Source organism: Megascapheus bottae, chromosome 24, assembly GCF_031878675.1.
Source record: "Megascapheus bottae isolate mThoBot1 chromosome 24, mThoBot2.hap1, whole genome shotgun sequence".
Classification (NCBI taxonomy): Eukaryota; Metazoa; Chordata; class Mammalia; order Rodentia; family Geomyidae; genus Megascapheus; species Megascapheus bottae.
The window spans coordinates 4,081,685-4,097,683 of NC_143532.1; the positions used below are offsets into that span (position 1 = coordinate 4,081,685).

The window sequence follows — 15,999 nt, forward strand, 5'->3', positions numbered from 1 at the left end:
AGGCAGTGTCAAATTTGACCCGTGTCATCTTTAGGGAATAGTATTTCTTGGCTTTCGTTTGAAATCACGGAGATAGGAAAAGAACTTAAAGCAGATGTGGGAGTGATGAGACAACAGCAGCCCTCCTTCAGAACCTGGGTCTTGCCATAGGGTTCCGTGAGTCCAGCCCAGCAGCTCCCAAGAGACACAGGCAGATTGGGGTGCCCTAAGCGGACCAGGCACCCACACTGTTCTCAGCACCTCAGAAATCTGGGTCCTCCAAAGAACAGTGCAGAACAGACAGTCTCCCTTTCTAAACTGTAGTGTGAGGTTCACAGGGCAAAGGGGAAGCAGACCCCGAAACCCACAGACCCTTCACTTGTGAAGGAATGTGATGAGATGGTCACATCCACGTGGGAGAGCCAGCAGCAGAGCTAAGGGCCCCTTCAGCTGCCACGCCTGCCACTAGGCTCATCTCAAGTGTGGCCACTGCCAGCCTCTCACCACCCCATCCCTGCTGTACCCCACCAGGCAATGGTGCAGGAACCCCAACACACTGTTGGGGTTCTCACCATGGATTGTATCCAGTGGGATCCTATGCAACAAGTCAGTCCTGCTGAAGTAGGGGAAGGAGGAAGGGAGAGAGGAAGAAAAGAAGGAAGGCAGGAAAGGCGGGCAGGTAGACTGTGATTGACGGCCAGACAGTCTTCCTCTTCCGCCATGACTGATCACAAGGAACCTGTGTGGTTGAAAGTGGAGCTGAGCAGAGACGCACCCAGGCCTGGGGCTCACGTGGTCTCCACCCTGAATTCCATCCCCGAGGAGGGGGAAGGGGGAAGCCTGAAATGTTTCCCAGCTGGGCCCTTTGTCAGCCTGGCAGAAGATACAGATAATGTCAAGACCCAGAAACTAGCCAATATTCATATAAAATAATACTCAAGAGATGTTGATATTTATTACCTTCTTTCAAAAAACAGAACATTTCATTGTCACTTTATATAACTTAATCCTTTTGAACGGCTATTTGACAGCCAGCTTGCAAAATTCCTGAAAGATTAATAATCAACTACCACGTGCCGCCACGGGCGAGTCCGCCCTCTACTCTCCGCCTGTCTCGCTGGAGCCTGGATGAAGCCAGTCAGGTGGATCTCCTGCATTGCACGCGCCAGCTTTCTTTCTAACTACTGTTTGCATTGTCCTGTGTCCTGCATTCACGCCACTCCACCCTGTGCAGTGTCTCTGTGTTAGCACTCACTCGTGAGTGTCAGGGACTTTGTCAGGTACCATAAGCACTGCCGACATGAAGAGCCTGGCCAGGTAGGGAAACCAGACCTGGACCAGCATGTGCCAGGGAGAAACCCAATCCTTGCCTTGATTGCTTTACCGTAAAGTGGACTCACCAGCCGGACACTGGGGGCCTATGCCTATAATTCTTGCCTCTTAGGAAGCTGAGATCTGAAGGTCACAGTTCAAAGCCAGCCCAGCAGAAAGGCCTAGGAGACTCTTATCTCAAAGAAAAGCCTGTGAGGCTATCTCAAAGTAACAAGCAAAAAGTGAAAATACGGCTCAAGTGGTAGAGCTCCACCCTTGAGTAAAAAAGCCAAGAGAGAGTATGCCACTCTGAGTTCAAACCCCAGGACTGGCACAAGGAGGAAAAGAAGGGAGAAGAAGAAGAAGGAAGAAAGAGAGAGAGAGAGGAAGAGGAGAAGAAGGAAAGAAAAAGAGGGAAAGAGAGGAAAGAAAGGAAGGAAGGAAGGAGGGAAAGAAGGGAGGAAGAGGAGGAAGAAAGAGAAGGGAGGGAGAAAGAAAAAAAGGGTTATTTTGTTCTTGTTTGGCTGGTTTACTGTGGTTTTGTTGAGACACGAACTTACTGTAAAGCCCAGACTGGTCTCCATTGCAGATCCTCCTCCCTCAGCTACCCTGGGCTTAGAAGATGTTCCCTTCCTTCCTCCCTCCCTCCCTCCCTCCCTCCCTCCCTCCCTCCCTCTCTTCCTCTTCCCTCCCCCCCCCCGCCACCCCCCCTCCGCCCCAAGCTGGTAGAAGCTGCTCCTGTCCCAGCATGGTGTGGGTCACAGACTGGAGGCTCAGCCTGTTCTGCTCACTCTCCTGCTGTGGGGAGTGGGGGATGGAGGTGATGGGGGAGGGGGGGAGACACCGGAATCCATAGGATGGCACATGCCACTTGCTGGAGCCCATGAATTTGGAATCTATTTCACAGCACAAGGCCAGGCATAAAACACCGGCACCAACATGGCTTAGTCCCCAGTGACCCTGATGTCACAGCAGCTCCAGGATGGCCTGGCTTGCAGGAATTCTCTGGTAGTCCCATCTGAAAAGTCTGCTGTGAAATTACATCAGACAGAAAAGCATTCTGAGCAGACATCAAACACCGCTGTAAGGGAACAGACACTCCATCCTGGTGGCATTTAAAGGGCCGAGCAGAAGAGAAAATATGCCCTTTTATTCTGTTTTCTTCCTGAAGCCTCGGCCCATCCTCATCCCTTCTTCAAGGCTGATGTGGGGCCAGCTTCATTTTCCAGTCTCAGACAGTGGGGAGGGGGCGAGAACGTGATTTCCTCTTTAGTGCCAGGTGACAGTGACAGTGAGTGAACAACACTACTGTGTCAATCTTCATCTTCTCTGGTTTCAGGGCACAAAGAGGGACAGGGAGAGAGCACAAAGTGCCATCCTTTCTCACTTTCACCAAGTAATGAAGCCGGGGGTTGATAAAAGTATCATTACATGCCAGGTATGGTGGTGCTTGCCTGTAATGCAAGCTCAGAAGGATGAGGCAGGCTAAACCTTGAGGTCAAGGCTAGCTCTCTGTCAAAAAAAAAAAAAAAAGGACAAATGAACAAAAAGGTCTAGGGATGTAGCACAGTGGTGCAAAACACTTGCCTTTGGTGTACAAGGTCCTGGGTTCAAGGTTCAATCTTCATTTTGGCTGAAAACAGTGTAGTACTACAGAGGACCAAGTATTCTTCTGAAACTAGCATTGCTTACAACCAATTGATTGGTTTATGTACACATACCCCAATTTTAACTGTGGTAGTCCCCCATTAGGATTCTCTTTAAAGAAGTAAACTGAGGGCTGGATATGTGGAGACATGGCTCAAGTGGTAGATTAGCAAGCATAAGGTCCTGAGTTCAAAACCCAGTACCACCAAAAACTAAATAAGTAAGCCAGGCATAGTTGCTCATGCCTGTAATCCTAGCTGCTTAGGAGACTGAGATCTGAGGGCTGTGGTTTGAAACCAGCCCTGGCAGAAAAGTCCTTGAGACCTTTATGAGGCACCAAAAAGCCAAAAGTGGAGCCGTGGCTCAAGTGTTAGAGCGCTAATCTTGAACACGAAAAGATTAGGAACAGTGCCTAGGACCCGAGTTCAAGCCCAGGACCAGCACACACAAACACATATGCACAAACACACACTCACACACACACAGGCACGGTGGGGGGTGGGGAAGGGAGAGAGAGAGAGAGAGAGAAACACCTTTTCTGCGTTTCACAAATCAATTTCGCCTCTTCCACCTCAGCCTTTGTGGTGAAGCTGCTCGAATTGGCCGGGTTCCGTGTGGCCTCCTTTCTCTCCACCTCCGCCTGTCCGTGCTGAGTCAGTTGCTAAGAAGCAATGGAAGGAAGGTTGAGGGGGGTCGCGTGCATGCTGCGTTTCTAAACTGACGCCCACCCCCTTTGCACGGACCACTCCAGACAGCCTCTGTATGGCAAGACAGATGCTATCAGCCTATTCTGCATCAAGGTTTGTCCAAGCCCCTCAGCAGGGGAGGATGGGAACGCCATGGCAGGATGCAGGAGCATGGCAAAGAGGTCGAGAGCACTGACTACAGAGGCCAGCTCTCTCTCACCCTTCTCGGTGGAACTGAGCTCGCAAACGAGGCAGAGCGTTCAAGGGCTCAGGGCAAGGTCTAGCAAGACGTCAGTGCTTAATAGCTGGGAAGGGAACATGGTTTCTCAAGCCCTGCTTCCCTTCCTTTAACACCTCATGAGTCTGGAACCTGTTCTTTGTGCCTGGACTGAGGAAAGGGGGTAAATACGTTCGTGTAGCTCCAGGGAGCACAGCCTCACAGGTGCAGAATTGAAAGAAGGTGAGTCAACGCCCTAAGTCCCCCTTATGCTATCATAGCCCATAAGAGAAATCCAGAGGCTTGTTGTTTGAGACCTGAGCTCCACCAGTAAAAGTTGGGCTTACTGGAGCACAACTGTCACCTTAGCTGCCAGGGAAACATAAATAGGAGGATCACAGTTCAACCCAATTTGGGCATAAACTCAAGACCCCATTTCAACCAATAACAAAACTAAAAAGTCCTGATAGGTGTGGCTCAGGTGGTAGAGCACTGTCTGTCCCTGAACCCAAACCCACTACTGCCCCCCCACAATAAACCAATCCATGAATGGACACTGGCTATAAGATACTGAGTGTTTCCCAAATCCGTGGGGGAAAAGGAGCCAGAAATCCCAAGAGGTCAGAAGCGGAAGACCCAAGCGCCTCCTCCCCGCCAGTGAACTTTATGCTGGTCTTGGGTTGCTCTTGCATGGCATGAGGTGGCCGTTCCAGAGGCCAGGACAAATGGAACTAGGCCTCTTTGGCACAGTTCAAGGAAGGGCTTGGTGGGTCCAGCCTGGACTAAATGGCCACCTTAGCTGGCGTCTGAGCTGTGTGGTGCTGGCCCCTATCTGCTGGGGACAGTCAAGGGGACCAGCTAAGACAACAGAAGCTTTTACGTGTACCCACCACGTTATTCTGCTGAAATGTGAACCCTTGGTCTCACACATCCCTACCAGGTGCTCTACGGCAACTCGAACTATGCTCTGTTTGTCTGTTTTGGCAGTCTTAGGATTTGAATTTACAGACTAGGGTTTGCCAGGCTCCACCACTTGAGCCACTTTTGTGTGTGTGTGTGTGTGTGTGTGTGTGTGTGTGTGTGTGTGTGTGTGTGTGTGTGTGTGTCTGTGTCTGTGTATGAGAGAGAGAGAGACAGAGAGATGCGGCTTAAATTCAGGGCCTAAGCACTGTCCCTGAGCTCTTTTACTCAAGGCTAGTGTTTCAGTGGTATTGAGCCACGGTGTCACTTCTTGGTTTTCTGGTGGCTAATTAGAGATAAAAGTCCCAAGGGGGCTTTCCTGCCCAGGCTGGCTTTGAACTCTGATTCTCCGATCTCATCCTCCTGAAGAGGTAGGATTACAAGTGTGAGCCACTAGCTCCTGGCCTTATTTATTTATTTTTTAAGCAGCTTCTCACTAATTTTGCCCAGGCTGATCTGGGATTCACACTCCTCCTGCCTCCATCTCACAACCCCCTTTCTCAACCACTGCAGCAAGCTCTTCACATGCTGACTCATAAACTGAGCACTCAACAAACACCCCGGTAAACTTGATTCTGTTCACTGTACAGATGATGAAACTGAGGCAGAGAGGTTCAATGACCTGATTTTACTCTCGACCATGGTGCCTGGTTGCCTATTTTAGTCTCCAAAACATTTTTTTGTAACAATTCACCTGTTAGCCCATTTCTTGAAAATGAGGAAAATCATTATTATGTGTGACATTATATATATTATATATATATATGTATATGTATATGCACTCTCTTGGGTTTTTCTTGCCCAGGCTCGTCTCACACTTCAACCTTCCTGCCTACGCTTCCCATGTGGCTGGGATTACAGTCAAGAGCCACCACGCCCAATCACCAGTTTCTTTTTCTAAGGACACAGTAGCACTGGAGTAACTCCCAGCCCACTCGAGTGACCTCACCTCAACCTACTGCACCTGTGGAAGCCCTAGATCCAAATAAGGCGACGTTCTCAGGCACTGAGCCATCAGGACTTCAAAGTCTTTGGTGGGTGGGGACAAGTGAAGCCATAACAGAGCCGGAGTCCCTACCAGGACTCTCTCTCTCTCTCTCTCTCTCTCTCTCTCTCTCTCTCTCTCTCTCTCTCTCTCTCTCGCCTCCTTCCAGCCCTGACATTCCACTCCCTCACCCGTTTTATCTGGGACATGCGTGGACACAGTCTGCCCTGCTGTCCTCAAGCTCATGGCAGAACAATCACAGGACACAGTGGTGAAGCTCCACAGTCTACCCAGGTGCCCTGGGCAGGGCATGACTCACCTCCGATCCACACTCAGGAACCTTTTCTCAGAAGGGCGCCCATTGTCTCCTCCATGCTTCAGTTTTGTGGGGCAGTTTTAAAGGCATCAAGCCTGCGCAGCTCACAATGGACTAGTGAATTTCATTCAGTGTGGATGATAATGACCCACAACTGAAGCCAGCGCCTCCCACCGCCTGTGTGGCTGCACAATAACAGTGTGCTTGATAGGTGGCTGGGGCTTGGGGCAGGGGTTCAGGCATCTGGTTTATTTCTCCTCCTCCTCCTCCTCCTCCTCCTCCTCCTCCTCCTCCTCCTCCTCCTCCTCCTCCTCTCTTCTTCTGTCAGTCATGGGGCTTGAACTCTGGGCCTGGGTGTTGTCCCTGAGCTCTTCAGCTCAAGTCTAGTGTTCTACCACTTGAGTCACAGCACCACTTCCGGTTTTCTGGTGGGTCATCAGAGATAAGAGTCTCACAGACGTTCATGTCCGGGGCTGGCTTTGAACTGTGATCCTCAGATCTCAGCCTCCTGAGTAGCTAGGGTCACCGGCATGAGCCACTGGCGCCCAACCATCCGTCTTATTTCTATATCTATTTAATTCGATTGCTCCTGGAGGCTTTCCAGCTCCCTCTTCCAGGAGGGGTAGCTGTGCTTTGGGAGTCCTGGGTCTTAGTTAGGCTGGAGAGCTGACGTTCTGCACTTCCTCGTCCGTGACCCCCTTCCTCCATCCACGGCAGATTCCACCACCATCCAGATCCCCACAGCCGAGTCCCTTCATTCACCTCAGAGCTATCAGTCAGTAAGGAAGAAGCTCCACTTCGGTAGAAAGGCTTTTTGGCAGACAAGTCGATCTCTTCTGGTTTGCCAAGTGGGGAAACTGAGGAAGAAAGGAAGCAGGAAGCTCACCTAAGACTGGGTAGGTGGGAGGAGGTGAAACCAGGCTCAGAACTCCTGGCACCCAGGTTGGAGGTCCGTCCCCCAATCTCCTGCCTTTTTTCTCCAGCTTCATGTGGAGTGTGTACCAACAACCCATGTGCTTCTCACCTGTCCGCCTGTTGCCCAGTTCCTGATGACAGAGGCTCACCTCCCGTGCGTGCGTGCGTGCGTGCGTGCGTGCGTGTGACCAGTATGAGGCTTGAACTCAGGGCCCCGGTACTTTTTTACTCAAGTCAGGTGCTCTAACCACTTGAACCACAGCTCCATGTGTGGCTTTCTGCTGACTACTGGGAGATCAAATTCTCAGGCACTTTTCCTGCCTGGGCTGGTTTCAGACCTCGATCCTCAGATCTCAGCCTCCTGAATAGGAAGGCTCAAAGGCGTGAGCAGCACACAGCTCCTCTCCCCTCGCTCTCTGTGGCCATGCTGGCGCTCCCACCTCTCGGGACACAGCAGCTCCCGCCACCTTCCCCTGCGTCTCCTCACGGCCTCCCTCCTGGTCTCCCCATAGAACCCGGGCGGGGGGGGGGGACCAAGCTCTACCCTGGCTCCTCTCTGGGCTCTTCTCTTTGTCCAGTAGTGCTGGCCCTTTCTGAGGGCTGACTGGGTGAGCCACGCTCATAAACGCCCTCCAGAATCGATTCTCTTTTTCACTTGGAAAATTAAGAAACTTAACCTAGACAAATAAGCAATGATGAATGTTAATCTGACACTTACTGTATTCTTTCCTTCTCTTTTCTTTTTTGGTAGGTCCTGAGCACTGTCCTTGGACTTTCTCAAGGCTAGAGCTCTACCACTTGAGCCTCAGTACCATTTCTGGCTTTTTTCTATGTATGTGGTACCGAGGAATCGAACCCGGGTCTTCATGCGCGCTAGGCAAGCACTTTACCACTAGGCCAGACTCCCGGCCCCCCACCTACCGTATTCTAAGCCCCTTTCATGCTTGTTTGATCCATAAAGCAATGTGAGGGAACTTCAGTGGGATGACAGCGTCTCCTGCAAATGAACGGCTGGGAAGACAGGCAAGAAGGGTAGCAGTTCAGATGGAGATAGGCCTGAGGATATTACGGCCTACAGCCAGGCGATGGAGACAGTTACACTCTGTAGATCTTTCTTTAGGTGGGTTTGTTTTTCAGTAGAACTGGACTTTGAACATGGAGTCTCTTAATGGGCAAGTGTTGAAATGTTTTGTTTTTTTTGGTCCTGAGACTTGACCTCTGGGCCCGGGCGCTGTCCCTGAGCTCTTCGGCTCAAGGCTATCACCTTATCCCTTGACCTGGGCATTATCCCTGAGCTCTTCAGCTCAAGGCTACTGCCCTGTCCCTTGAGCCACAGCACCAATCACAGTTTTCTAGTGGCTAATTGAAGATAAGAGTCTCACGGACTTTAGTGCTGGAACTGGCTTTGAACTACAATCTCAACCTCCCGAGTAGCTAGGATTACAAGCATGAGCCACCGCGTCTGGTGGCAAGTGCTGTAACTCCTGAGCCACATCCCCAGTCCTTTTTGGCTTTAGTCTTCCTTCGCTTGCTTGCTTGCTTGCTTGCTTGCTTGCTTGCTTCCTTCCTTCCTTCTTTCTTTCCTTCCTGTCAGTCATGGACTTGAACTCAGGGCCTGGGCACTGTCCCAGAGCTTGTTTTGCTCAAGGCTAGCACTTTGCCATTTGAGCCATTGCACCACTTGGGGCTTTTTTTGTGTATCAAACGTGCATGCTAGGCAACCACTCTACCACTAAGCCACATTTCCAGCCCTACCAGTTCCTATTTTATAGTGGCTGACCATTTGGGTCATGGAGTATGTTGACTGTTCCTCTCTCATGGACATGTGCGCGCGCGCGCGCGTGCACACACACACACACACACACACACACACACACACACACACACAGCAGCCTCTGTCTCCTGCCTTCTGCGTCCTCCATGTCCACCCTGCAGCCTCTCCAGCGTTCGTGTGGCCTGAACGTTACTGAAGTAATTAGAATGACCTTCTCTCCTGGGAGTTATTTCTGATGTCCCCACATGAGGAGGAAAGGCATGACAGGAAGAGCATTTCTTCTTCCTATGATGATGAATCCATTCCCGAGGACACAGTTCCAGGAACAGGATAACTCATGGCTGCATTTGGGGGGCAGAGGGAAGGGAAAAGAGCCAAAGGGGCGCCCACTCATACAACAAGGGAGCAGGGCACAAGATGGCTCTGGAGACCTCCTTGGATTCGCCACAAGTGGGCGAATGGTGCCTACCCGAGATCCATCCACCCACCCAGAATCTGCAAGTGAGGCCTTGTCTGGAGAAAGGGTGTTGCCCAGTGTCACAGAGGTGTTCACGACAGCGCCATCCTGGATCCCACAGGTCTAAAATCCATGCCATTCCCCGTGGGAACAGAGACGGGCCAGCAGCTGGGCCTCATGGAGGCGGTTACACAAACGGAGGCAGAGGCTGGCACGCCATGTCCATCAGCCAAGGAGAACCAGCCGTAAAGTGCCCGCCAGATGCTGGACAAGAGGCAGGGTGGAACCAAACATCCAGGTGAATTGTGTTCAGACATCCAGGCTTCTGACCTGTGAGGGGATCTAGTTCTGTTATTTAAGCCTCTGAATGTGTGGTCATTTTTAGTCAATTAAATGAATGAATTCATGTGTGCCAGTGGAACCCTGGTTTGCAGAGAGAGCGGCCAAGGGAAGGAGGCAGGATCAAGGAATGGACCCCAGTCTACTGGGGGGAGTCGAGCCTGAACTGGGGTGGGGTTTACCTCTGGCAATGCACTTGGGAAAATGAAATTAAATTCTTTTCATGCATCTCACACACACACACACACACACACACACACACACACACACACACACACACATAAACTCCAGATGGACTGAGGCCAAAATGTGAGCCAGAAAACTTGAAAATATTTAGTTGAAAGTATAAGACAATATTTCCATAACCTTGGTGTAGGAAAAGATATCTTAAGCAAGATAAGCCTTGAAGTTGGAGCATTTTCTGGAGTGAGGAAACAAGCCCCCAGCTGAGCTCGGGGAGCAGCAGGAGAGGCTGGCCGTGCTGTTAAGGGCCCAGGACTGATGAGGAGTTCCTACGCATGGACGTTCCATCAAAGTCCCCTCTTAACACCAAGAGAAACATGAGCAAGGAAACAAATGAAGTGTGTGTGTGTGTGTGTGTGTGTGTGTGTGTGTGTGTGTGCGCGCGCGCACACACACATGCTGGTTCTAGGGCTTGACTTGAAGTCAGGGCCTGAGTTATTTTTGCTCAAGGCTGGTGCTCTACCACTTGAGCGACAGCTCCACTTTGTGCTTTGTTTTGTTTTGTTTTGTTGTGTTTTTTGCCAGTCCCAGGCTTGAGCTCAGGGCCTGAGCACTGTCCTTGGACTTTCTCAAGGCTAGAGCTCTACCACTTGAGCCTCAGCACCACTTCTGGCTTTTTTCTATGTACGTGGTGCTGAGGAATCGAACCTGGGTCTTCGTGCATGCTAGGCAAGCACTCCACCACTAGCTTTTTGCTGGTTCATGGAGATAATCGTTTCATGGTCCTTCCGGCCCAGGTTGGCCTCAACTTGTGATCAGATTACGAGTGTGGATTACATGCATGAGCCGCCAGCAGCTTAGGGTTGGTTGTTGTTGAGTTGGGTTTGCTTCCTGCCCAGCTGCCTGTCTGGACCATGATCTGCCTGTGGTCGTGTCACAGCTGGGTGACGCGCCCACCAGCTTCGGGGGAGGATAAAGTTGGGAGGGTTGAAGTTCTAGGCCAGCTCCAGGAAGGAAGTCCTTGGAATCTCTCTCCATGGGAGAAGCGACACGTTCAGACCTGAAAACGCCCTGAAGTTCTCCGCATACCAAGTAAGTTGCTGAAAGCCACAATCTAGCCATATTTCCAAGCATGCACTCATGCTTACACACACACACACACACACACACACACACACACCATTAGAAAAAGAGCAACACAAGAGAATGATGTTCCCTTCTCATTGTCTTTTGCATGAAGCAACAAGAGAATTCAGATCCATTTTTCCGGTCATGGTATAATTCAAAAGAACAAAAATACATCAAGAGCGAGGCTGAGAGTAAACCAACACAAACTCAGCCTGCCCTGCAAATGCCTGCAAATCCCCAGCCCAGAAAGCACAGGGCCAAGAGGAAATGCAGACTAAACACATCCACCCAGAGCTGTCCAGCCTTGCACACCTCTGCACAGCAGGGCAGGAGAGGGGGGCTCTCAGGATAGCCCACCAGGTCACGAGCCAGGAGAGAGGAAGGAAGGGACCCTCACAAGGGAGAGTGGCAAGTCATGTTCAGAGGTGTGGAGCCTGGAGCTCTAGTCTGGGGACTCTTAATCACATGGGCATGCCAGAAAAACCAAAAATGCATGGTCCATTTGATTCTGGTTGCAGGTTTCGTGTGTGTGTGTGTGTGTGTGTGTGTGTGTGTGTGTGTGTGTGTGTGTGTGGTATTGGTTTGAGTCAACAGAGGGCACAGATGGTAGCAGGTCACTGAGGGAATGGGGTCAGGGGGGCTCTGGTTTCCTGGGAGGTGGAGTAAACAAGGTGCTAGTGACCATGACCTGGAGTAAGAAACAGGTGTTGCGGTGAGGTGAGGGCACTGGAGACTTGGAGACTCACGCCTGTCATCCTAACCACTGAGGAGGCGGAGATCTGAGGGTTGCAGGGCAAAGCCACCCCAGACAGCCAGAACTGCGGGACTCTTCCTTCCATTAATCAACAAAAAGCTGGAAGTGGGACTGTGGTAGAAGGCTGGCCTTAAACAAAGCAAGCAAAAGTTGTGGGGCCATGTCAGTATCAATGCACACAAAGAAAGAAGGGAGGGAGGGAGGAAGGAGGGGGATCCAGGTGTGCCTGGACCCACCCACCTGCCAGAACTCATAGAGGTGTTTAAGAGGCAGACTAGCCTGTCCCAGGGTGCTGACCTCACAGGTGGATGGAGATCTCAGGCTCTGCTGCTTAGCTCTGATGTGGCATAGCCAAGGGTGTCCATCTTGCAGACACAGCTGCCCCTGGGGAGGCCAAGGGCCAGACTGACCTGTGACCCCGAAGGTCATGTGTTGCCTGGAAGGGTGCAGGGTCTTCCAGCCTGGCCTCTGCAGTCCAAGCAGTGGCGCTACAAGCCTGGTCCTGTGCGGGTTCAGAGCTCCCTCTGCTGGACATTTCCACAGCCTGCATCTGATGCCAGGGTGTGGCTCAGGGTTTGTGGCAGGGCTGCATGGGGAGGTCAAGGGGAGAAAACAGATGGGGGAGCCTGATCAGAAATAAGACGAGGGATAGAAGGCCTCTTTCCTTCCCCTTTTTTTGTGGCACTGGGGATGGAGCGCAGGGTTTTGACGAGCTGCGCTCCCAGCTCTTTTGTTTATATTCTTAAGTTTGAGAACATTCCCTCCTCCCTCCCCCCGCCCCCCGCCCCTCACACCGCATGGCTTCAAATTCTCGGTCTGAAGATCTTCCAGCCCTGAAGAAGCTGGGATGACAGTCACGCACTGGCCTGCCAGGCATACTAGGTTTTCATCGTGAAGTTTTCACGCTCTGACTCTGTGGGTCCTCACATACCTGCCCTGGGCTCCCTTGCTTAGCTGACTCCTCACTTTTATTCAGGTGAGAAAATGGAGGCTCCTAAGCCGGGAAGCCTCAGCACACAGGTGAGGAGCAAGAGGTTTCTCAGAGGAACAGAAAGCAACCTTAGGTGCTTTTGGTGGAATCCTGGTCACCCCTAGGCTATAGCATCTTCAGGGGGCACAGCAGCCATTCCTCCACACAGCAGCCCCCCTCACTGTGGAGCGGTGGGGACAAGGGTCAACTGGGCTCCTGTGGGACAGATTGCAGCAGAGGGAGGGAAAGGCTGTCTCACCCACCCAGGGCGGCCCTTGCTGCTAACTCTTTATCCGAGGCACTGTGGTGGGTCCGATGGCAGAGGCCTAGGGTCTGGTATAGGTGCTGGGGGCAGAGGATGCTTTCTCCCTCCCCTAAGGCCCTGAGTGGTGCACAGGGGAGCGGGACGAGAACACACTGAAGGAAAGGACTCATTCTTGGTAGAGGTGTCCTCCCCCGCCCCCCAATATCCTTTGTAACACAAATCCACCTCAGCCCTTCAGGATGCAGACCCCAGACACATCAGCCCCCAAGAGCCCTCAGAGAAGTTTCTCTGTTGGGAGCAAGAGGGCAGGGGCAGACTCACAGCTGACCATTATTTACCCATTTCCTTGTCCAGGGTCAGGCAGCCGGGCATTGCCAAGCCCAGACTTGAATTCAGACCTTTTCATTTCCAGTCAACCCATGCTCTTCAAGTGACTTGGCCTTGGCCTGGGGTCCACACTGAGTTCCAGGTCCCCTGCACAGGGTGGGGTCCTAGTCCACGGGGTAGTAACACTCCATGGTCAAGGCTCAGGATTTCTTCCAGGGTCTATTTCCTGCCTCAGTTTCTTCATCTGTAAATGAAGATAATGACCACAGTACCTACCTCAAGGGCTTCACGGAAGGATGGATATTTCTTAAGAGTTCTTAGAGTTTTCTGGACAGATGAGTAATTCTTGCATTCACTTGTGTGGAACCCTCAGGGGTGAGCTACTGGTGCCCAGCTTCTTTGTGTGTGTGTGTGTGTGAGCCACTTGGTCCAGCCTACCAGAATCTGCAGCACTGTGTGACTGTGTATTGTGACAAGAGGTTGGCATGGGAGATGTGTGTGGACTCTGACAATCATTTAGTCACCCCTCCAATAAGTATTTATGGAGAACTCACTGGGAACTGGACAAAGTCCATGGGCTATGGGGTGATTTTCCAGGGAGCCTGCGGGAGTGGGTGGGTGGGGACGAGATAGTGACTTGACACTTGATAAGAGATGACACTAAAGTTCTGTATCCATCGCCTGTTGCTGCGTCACTAACACCCATGATATGTGGCCAGGGCCAGCCTAGTCATTTCCTCTTGTGTCTGGCAGTGCGGACTGAAGCTGGTCAGTTCTTCTGCTGATCTGGCCTGAGTTCTTCGTTCTCCTGTGACTCAGCTAGAGGTGGAGGGTTTTAGGTGGCCTGCTCACTCCTCTGGACCTTTGTGAGGTCATCAGAGAAGCCATGGCTTGTCTTTCTGTGTTTCTCACAATCCATATGATCTAGCCTGCAGGCTTCCTTGAGCAAGGGCACTGGGAGCCTAGGCTTCTGCCATGGTCTACTGGCCAGTATGAATGAGACAGGCCAAGGACCAGCAAACAGGAAAATTAACTCCTGGATTTTGGGGGGATGGGGAGCAAGTGACCTATGAAAAAACATGTCTTTTCAAATTCACCAAAGGCTAGAAAGCAGAATCACTGGGCGAGGAGAGGTCATTCTTTTTTTTTTTTTTACTTTTGGTCAGTTGTGGGATTTGAACTCTGGGCCTGGGTGTGGGGTTGTCCCTGAGCTCTTCAGCTCAAGGCTACAGCCCTACCCCTGGTGCCACTGCTGGGTTTCTGGTGATTAACTGGAGATAAAAGTCTCACGGACTTTTTAGTGCTCGGGCTGGCTTTGAACCTAGATCCTCAGATCTCAGCCTCTTGAGTAGTTAGGATTACAGGTGTGAGCCACTAAGCTTGGCAAGAGGTCATTCTTTAAAATGAAATTTTTTTTTGCTAGGTGCTGGTGGCGCACACCTGTAATCCTAGCTCCTCACAAGGCTGGGATCTGAGGGCCGAGGTTTGAAGCCAGCCTCGACCGGAAGTCCGTATGACTTTTACCTCAAATTAACTAGTACAGGACTGGAAGTGGAGCTGAGACTCAAAAGGCAGAACAGCTAATGGTCAGCACCTAGGTTCTGATTTAAATCAGAATCCCCCTAAAAAGAGAAATGCACACCCCATTAAAAAAAAACACCAAACCACTGGGCAGGGGCGGCTCACGCCTGTAATCCTAGCTACTCAGGAGGCTGAGATCTGAGGATTATAGCTTGAAGCCAGCTCTTGAGCAAAAGAGGCTCAGGGGTAGTGCCCAGGCCCTGAGGTCAAGCCCCAGGACCAACACACATACACACACACACACACACACACACACACACACACACACACACACACACACACACACCAGGAAAAACAAGTTAAACCGCCCCCCCCCCCCCCCCGCACACCCCGTTCCCTTGCTGAGCAGGTTCCTGTCCGGTGCCTGTTATCCCAGCTACTTGGGAGGCAGGAGGGTGGAGAAGGAAGGACAGCCTGGGTTACTTGAAGCCCCTGCTTCAAGACAAATAGTGAATGTGACTAAACAACAACAAACACACTCAAGTTTGGCACTGGTTAGAAGAACCTTGGCTTTCTTGGGCTTCTATTTGGCAGACGAGGCCCTCCTTACCTGTCCCATCCAGAGGTTTTGTAGACTCTTTTGCTTGTTTTTCACCCTGGGCTATAGAATCTGCAATGCGGTTGTCAGGCCTGTGCCTCCCAGAGACCGGCCAGGCAGAGCTGGGAGGGGAATGCTAGACAAATCCTTGCACCCAAGCTCTCCCCAACACGGGGCTCAGGGCGACGTTAATGGCCTCTCAGAGTCTCACTTTCTGTGAGATGGAGATCACAGTGCTGTCTCCTGCACTGGGGTATGGGGGGGGGGCAGATGAGGCAGGCTCCCTCTTTTCTCACTGGATTTTGCTCTCACTGAGAGAAAGAGGCATCACCACCCCAGGCAGGGAAATGGGGGATTCGGTCTGATGTTGCAGGGAGGAAAAGAGCGTTGTGAGAAGGCAGAGGGACAGAGGCCTCCCTGCTGGCCAGGGGGCGTGGACACAGCCTCAAGTGTGATCAGGGCTTCACACCAAGGCCTCAAGTCCCAGTGCTGCGCTAAGGGACGTGGCACCGGACGGGGAAGCTCCAGCCACACCCTGCCCCGCCCTGCACAGAGTTTTTTGTTGAAGGAAGTCCACGTCCATAAACCCCACAGGTGACAGGGTTCACAACTTCTCATTAGAGCCGGAGAACTGAAAACTGAAAGGCAGTGGCCAGGCTACACAGGA

At 51.7% G+C, this 15,999-nt stretch overlaps 1 long non-coding RNA gene across 1 annotated transcript; it reads right to left on the reverse strand.

The window, feature by feature from the left end:
- Nucleotides 1–2,723: 2,723 nt before the first annotated feature.
- Nucleotides 2,724–6,272, reverse strand: LOC150046815 (uncharacterized). Its single transcript, XR_016539474.1, has 3 exons — nucleotides 6,105–6,272; nucleotides 3,471–3,598; nucleotides 2,724–2,802 (listed from the first exon to the last, which is right to left on the reverse strand). It is a non-coding gene; the product is annotated as an uncharacterized LOC150046815 (long non-coding RNA).
- Between the last annotated feature and the right edge of the window lie 9,727 nt (nucleotides 6,273–15,999).